Source organism: Anabrus simplex, chromosome 11 (genome assembly GCF_040414725.1).
Source record: "Anabrus simplex isolate iqAnaSimp1 chromosome 11, ASM4041472v1, whole genome shotgun sequence".
NCBI classification, from domain to species: Eukaryota; Metazoa; Arthropoda; class Insecta; order Orthoptera; family Tettigoniidae; genus Anabrus; species Anabrus simplex.
The window spans coordinates 60,736,313-60,743,350 of NC_090275.1; the positions used below are offsets into that span (position 1 = coordinate 60,736,313).

Consider the following 7,038-nt stretch of genomic DNA (forward strand, 5'->3'; position numbering starts at 1 on the left):
CCTCCGAAACCTATCCAATTAAAAATGGTAAGTCGTTGTTGCCAGCATGTTGACATGACGCTCATAGTAGTTCCTTCTTTTCATAAATAGGTACTACGACTGGCCAACTATGGTTCCAGAAGCAGGTGCCGAAATAATCAGAAAGACTAAAGATTTTGACAATTTCATGCACTCATGATGGCGCCTGGGGATTTTTGTAACTTCGCCATTGAAAGCAAAGAGATATTTAAATACTGAACGCCTTGAATATTATCATTGTGAGCTTGGTAAGGATTCCAAGAGCCAAACTTCTCTCAGTCAAGACAACGCAATCATTTAACGAATCAGAACCGTGGAAGGAGCACAACATCCTTAAAAAAGGACGATCCTATCACGTGATCAACAACATAGAGACCTTACAACCACTTGGAAGGACTCAACCATCTGCGAACCGAAAAACGACTTATTGGTTATGCTGGATTTCTTGGGTGAGAAATACCATGTGATTTATCGTGAAATTTCCCCTTGTAACATACACGTCAGCTGACAAGCTGATTAGACAGTGATTTTTTACAACGCATTTTATAGCACAATTTGTGCCCGAAACATAATTAGCAGAAGTGTGTGTGTGTTAAACTGATAAATTGATTACACCTTGATTTTACACGTTTTTCAGTAAATCTGCTTCAGAACGTTGAAAAAACAATTCTCTGTTCTACTGTAAAATTCATTAATATGCCTGAAAATGAATTAGAATAACGGCGGTGTAAGAAGATGAGAAACCGGGCGAGTTGGCCGTGCGGTTAGGGGCGCGCAGCCGTGAACTAGAATCCGGGAGATCTTGGGTTCGAATCCCACTGTCGGCAGCCCTGAAGATGGTTTTCCGTGGTTTCCAATTTTCACACCAGGCAAATTCTGGGGCTGTACCTTAATTAAGGCTACTGCCGGTTCCTTCCCATTCCTAGGCCTTTCCTGCCCCATCGTCGCCATAAGACCTATCTGTGTCGTTGCGACGTAAAGCAAATAGCAAAAAGAAGATGAGAAAATTGCCTTTGCCTCAATTTTCTCTAGCTCCCTCTTACAATACCGATCTTTAACTGTGTCTGTCTAAGTTTCTATCTTCCTGTGTATGTTTACTGATCCTGCGCATTGCTTCATGGAACGCATACCATTACGGAAAGAGCAAGTACAATACTGAATAGTATGGTTTTAATTACTTTACAAATAAGAGGAATTGACTTGACCATCACTGATTGAGTATGGCGTCCGATCGTCTGCCTTCTCTAAACTATTGAATTTCCATTATATCTTAGAGTCAACCAAAGTTTCCACTAGACGCTATATTCTGGGAAACGCTAACCTGAAGAAACACACTATTTATAATTTTGTATGAATGGTTTAGTCCGCCTCTGTGGTGTAGTGGTTAGCGTCATTAGCTGCCACCCCCGGAGGTCCGGGTTCGATTCCCCGCTCGGTCACGAAATTTGAAAAGTGGTACGAGGGTTGGAACGGGGTCCACTCAGCCTCGGGAGGTCAACTGCATAGAGGTGGGTTCGATTCCCACCTCAGCCATCCTGGAAGTGCTTTTCCGTGGTTTCCCACTTCTACTCCAGGCAAATCCCGGGATGGTACCTAACTTAAGGCCACGGCCAATTCCTTCCCCCTTCCTTGCCTGACCCATCCAATCTTCCCATCCCCCGCAAGGCACCTGTTCAACATAGCAGGTGAGGCCGCCTGTGCGAGGTACTGGTCATTCTCCCCAGTTGTATTCCACTACCCGAAGTCTGAAGCTCCAGGACACTGCACTTGAGGCGGTAGAGGTGGAATCCCTCGCTGAGTCCGAGGGAAAACCAACCCTGGAGGGTAAACAGATTAAAAAGAAGAAGAAGAAGATGATGTATGGTTTACCGTTTAACGTTTACAAGTAATGCTTATCTGTGAATAGCATTGTTAGATATTACCACAGCTAAAATGTCTTCAATGTATTATGAAAATTATGGATGAACGGGCATTCCGAAATATTACGGTATCAGACGACATTTCTGTCCCGAGTACTGTGGTTACAGCGGCCTTGCTGCAGCATTGCATAGCAAAATCACCTCTTAACAATTTGGTGACCATGTCGGTCAGCATTCAGGTCTTCGATTGAGAGGCCCCCGGGTTCAATTCCCGGATTTTAATCCCGTCTGATTAATTCTTCTGGCACACGCACTGGTTGATTGTGTTTGTCCCAACACTCCCCTCTTTATATTCAAACAACACACCACACTACCAACCACCGCAGGAACACGCAATAGTGATTACATACCTCCGCACAGGGTGCCGTCAAGAAGAGCATCCGGCAGTAAATCAGGCTCGAATCCAGATGTGCGACACAATTCGCACCCGCGATCCCACAGGTGTGGGAGAAGGGGTAGAAAAAGGAGGAAAAGGAGAAGAAGATCTTGGTGATCACAATTCTGAAGGTCCAAAACAGGATATCTGGTCTCAAAACCATGAAACCATGAAAACAGTTTCAATAATTTATTTTGAATTTTTAATATTTTAAATGCATTTGAAGATTTTATTACTTATGACTTTGAAGATATGTAAACATTTTAGTCACTTTTATGAATTTTTCATATGCTTTTACTCAACAACGTTAAATCAATCAGTTACGAGGGGGTCGTTTCCTACCCGTTCCTACCACTTTCCTATCCCAATGTAGTCATAAGATCTTCTATCTGTGTCGCTACGACGTAAAACAGATTCTAAAAAGAAGGAAAAATCATGCCACTCAGCCGCAAAGAGTTATTTCATTTTTGTTGTAGTTGAGTGGACGCAGGGCCATAAGCCGTAGGACTCATTCCCTAATCTTCCGACAGCATTGTTTTTTTTTTTTTTTGCTTTACGTCGCACCGACACAGATATGTCTTATGGCGACGATGGGATAGGAAATGCCTAGGAATTGGAAGGAAACGGTCGTGGCCTTAATTAAGGTACAGCCCCGGCATTTGCCTGGTGTCCCGACAGCTTTAGCGTATATAGAACCAGCAACTGTCTGAGTGAGCCGAGCACACCTTTCATCCTCAGCTAAGCTAATTTAATGCAAATGCATAAGAGAAGATTACTTTCATTCACTCTTTCTTTCTTTCTTTCTTTCTTTCTTAATCCGTTTTACCCTCCAGGATTGTTTTCCCTCGGATTCTGTGAGAAATCCAACCTCTGCCGCCTCAAGGGCAGTGTCCTGGAGCGGGAGACTTTGGGTCTGGGAATACAACTGGGGAGGAGGACCAGTACCTCGTTAAGGAGGCCTCCCTGCTATGCTGAACAGGGGCCTTATCAGGGGTTGGGAAGAATGGAAGGGATAGGCAAGGAAGAACGAAGGAAGCGTCCGTGGCCGTAAGGTAGCTACCATCCCGGCATTTGCCTGGAGGAGACGTGGAAAACCACGGAAACCCCTTCGAGGATGGCTGAGGTGGGAATCGAACCCTTATATACTCAGTTGACCTCCCGAGCCTGAGTGGACCCCATTCCAGCCCTCGTACCACTTTTCAAATTTCGTGGCAGTGTCGGGATTCGAACCCGGGCCTCTACGAGTGGCAGCTAATCACACTAACCACTAAATAATAATAATAATCGTATGGCCTCAGCTACCGTGTGCAGACATTTCAATTTGACGCCATCTGGCTGTCTGCTCGTCAATTTCGACGTTCCGCTTTACTCTAGGCCCCCACTAGATGGCAGACCGAGTAAACCGAAACTCTCTTGGGCGTCTATGGCTGAGATTTAATTAATTTTGTCGGGTAAACACCAAATGTGTCCCCAGAGATCTTTTACATGCCGACATCGTACGACATGGAGTGTCGAATGGACTTTTTTCCGCCCTTCAAAAATCCGACTACCTCTGCCGGGTTTGAACCCGCTATCTTGGGATCCGGAGGCCGACACTCTACCGCTGATCCACACTAACCACTGTACCAAAAAGACTGATGAAAATATTAAAATTTAATTTTATTTCGTTTACCCTCCACGGTTGGTTTTCTTCACCTAACTCAGCGAGGAATCTCCACCTCGACCGCCTCAAGAGCAGTGTCCTGGAGTGTGAGAATTTTGATCGTGTTACAATTGTGTGGTCCGCCTCTGTGGTGTAGTGGTTAGCGTGATTAGCTGCCACCCCCGGAGGCCCGGGTTCGATTCCCGGCTCTGCCACGAAATTTGAAAAGTGGTACGAGGGCTGGAATGGGGTCCACTCAGCCTCGGGAGGTCAACTGAGTAGAGGTGGGTTCGATTCCCCCCTCAGCCATCCTCGAAGTGGTTTTCCGTGGTTTCCCACTTCTCCTCCAGGCGAATGCCGGGATGGTACCTAACTTAAGGCCACGGCCGCTCCTTCCCTCTTCCTTGCCTATCCCTTCCAATCTTCCCATCCCTCCACAAGGCCCCTGTTCAGCATAGCAGGTGAGGCCGCCTGGGCGAGGTACTGGTCATACTCCCCAGTTGTATCCCCCGACCAAGAGTCTGAAGCTCCAGGACACTGCCCTTGAGGCGGTAGAGGTGGGATCCCTCGCTAAGTCCGAGGGAAAAACCGAACCTGGAGGGTAAACAGATGATGATGATGATGATGTGTGAGAGGGCCAGTACCTCGTCCGGGCGGCCTCACCTGCTATGCTGAGCCAGTACCTTCTGAAGCGGCCGTGGCCTTATCCATACCGTTGTTTGCTTGGAGAAGAAGTGAGGAACCACTTTGAAGATGGCTGAGACGGGAATCGAACCCCCTCTACTCAGTCGAAGCTCAGTGACTCCATCCCAGTCCTCGTACCACTTTTCAAATTTCAAATCCGAACATTAACCACTACGCTATAGGAGTGGACCACAAAAGAAGATATTTAGGTAAATTGTGTGGAACTAAGGTCTGCAGTGTGTTACATCACTGCTACCTCGCTACTGCTACACCAGACTAGGCTTACTTATTCTCCACGGTGACTCAACAAAGCACATGGGTAAGTCCTAAATCCCCTTATATCGAGAAGCAATGAACACTGTGCTCGGTAGCCCGGATAGCTCAGTCGGTAGAGCATTAGGCTTTTAACCTAAGGGTCCAGGGTTCGAGTCCCTGTTCGGGCGGGAAATTTTATCTGTCCCCGCACATCACACCTATTACTCTCCTATGGGTTCCCGTCATTTGAAATTGATATTGTGTATGCTCCTGTATTTGTTTCTTTCGTCCACTCTGATGCTGTTTAATTTAATTATATTCGTTTGTCTAGATGGAATGACTACGGCACCTATGCTGTGACAACGATCAAGTTGGTTACGCGGTTTCATTGTCACATATACTTCAGCTTACGTTCCGCACATGGTGGGTTCAAATTCTACTGTCGGCAGTCCTAGATGTTTTTTCTGTTATCCCATGATCATCATCATCATCATCATCATCATCTGTTTACCCTCCAGGTTCAGTTTTTCCCTCGGACTGAGCGAGGGATCCCACCTCTACCGCCTCAAGGGCAGTGTCCTGGAGCTTCAGACTCTTGGTCGGGGGATACAACTGGGGAGTATGACCAGTACCTCGCCCAGGCGGCCTCACCTGCTATGCTGAACAGGGGCCTTGTGGAGGGATGGGAAGATTTGGAAGGGATAGGCAAGGAAGAGGGACGGAAGCGGCCGTGGCCTTAAGTTAGGTACCATCCCGGCATTCGCCTGGAGGAGAAGTGGGAAACCACGGAAAACCACTTCCAGGATGGCTGAGGTGGGAATCGAACCCACCTCTACTCAGTTGACCTCCCGAGGCTGAGTGGACCCCGTTCCAGCCCTCGTACCACTTTTCAAATTTCGTGGCAGAGCCGGGAATCGAACCCGGGCCTCCGGGGGTGGCAGCTAATCACGCTAACCACTACACCACAGAGGCGGGCTCCCATGATCATACAAGATAAAAGAATTGAGGAAATGGTCGCTTCCTTCGCAGTAGTCACCCTTTTATATCCCACTGTCGCCATAAGAAGTATTGGGTCGGTACGATGTAAAGAAACAAAAATAAACTCCACGATTGCAATATTTTTTAGATCAAAGTAACAGAGTGGTGCTGATGGTGATTATTATTTTAAGAAGGAGTACGACTGGATAGCCGTCCTCTATCAACACTAATCAGAGGGAAAGTTTTGCAAGGGGTCCTTCACTTCAAAAAATGAAGGTATCGGCAAAATAAAGACAAGTCTCACGAAGGGCGTGAACATGTAAATAAATAAATAAATAAATAAATAAATAAATAAATAAATAAATAAACGGTAAATAAATAAATAGTCCGCCTCTGTGGTGTAGTGGTTAGCGTGATTAGCTGCCACCCCCGAAGGTCCGGGTTCGATTCCCGGCTCTGCCACGAAATTTGAAAAGTGGTACGAGGGCTGGAACGGGGTCTGCTCAGCCTCGGGAGGTCAACTGAGTAGAGGTGGGTTCGATTCCCACCTCAGCCATCCTGGAAGTGGTTTTCCGTGGTTTCCCACTTCTCCACCAGGCAAATGCCGGGATGGTACCTAACTTAAGGCCACGGCCGCTTCCTTCCCTCTTCCTTGCCTGTCGCATCCAATCTTCCATCCCCCGCAAGGCACCTGTTCAGCATAGCAGGTGAGCCCGCCTGGGCGAGGTACTGGTCATTCTCTCCAGTTGTATCCCCCGACCCAAAGTCTGAAGCTCCAGGACACTGCTCTTGAGGTGGTAGAGGGAAAAATCGACCCTGGGGGGTGAACAGATTAAGAAGAAGAATAAATAAATACATAAATAAATAAATAAAATGAATATGTGAAACTATTAATACAATCGTTCTGCTAGTGGGATGTATAGCGGAAACTAAACTACTGTTGAATAAGGTGGAGCGTACTCTAAATATGATCGTTTCGAATCCCGGCCAATGCAAGTGACCTTTTTGAAATAAGTCGTCATGTAATAATGATTCGTGTTCAACGTGTGAACGGTGAGGATACCGACAATCTCGTAAAAGCATAGATTATGGCTCAGCCTGAATATGTTGTTGAAGATAATGATGGTGACTTCAATAAAGAAGCTAACATCCAGGTTATACCCGTA

At 46.5% G+C, this 7,038-nt stretch overlaps 1 non-coding gene across 1 annotated transcript; it reads left to right on the forward strand.

Moving 5' to 3' along the window:
* Positions 1-5,009: 5,009 nt before the first annotated feature.
* On the forward strand, positions 5,010-5,082 carry TRNAK-UUU (transfer RNA lysine (anticodon UUU)). The gene has a single exon. It is a non-coding gene; the product is annotated as a tRNA-Lys (tRNA).
* Positions 5,083-7,038: the final 1,956 nt, after the last annotated feature.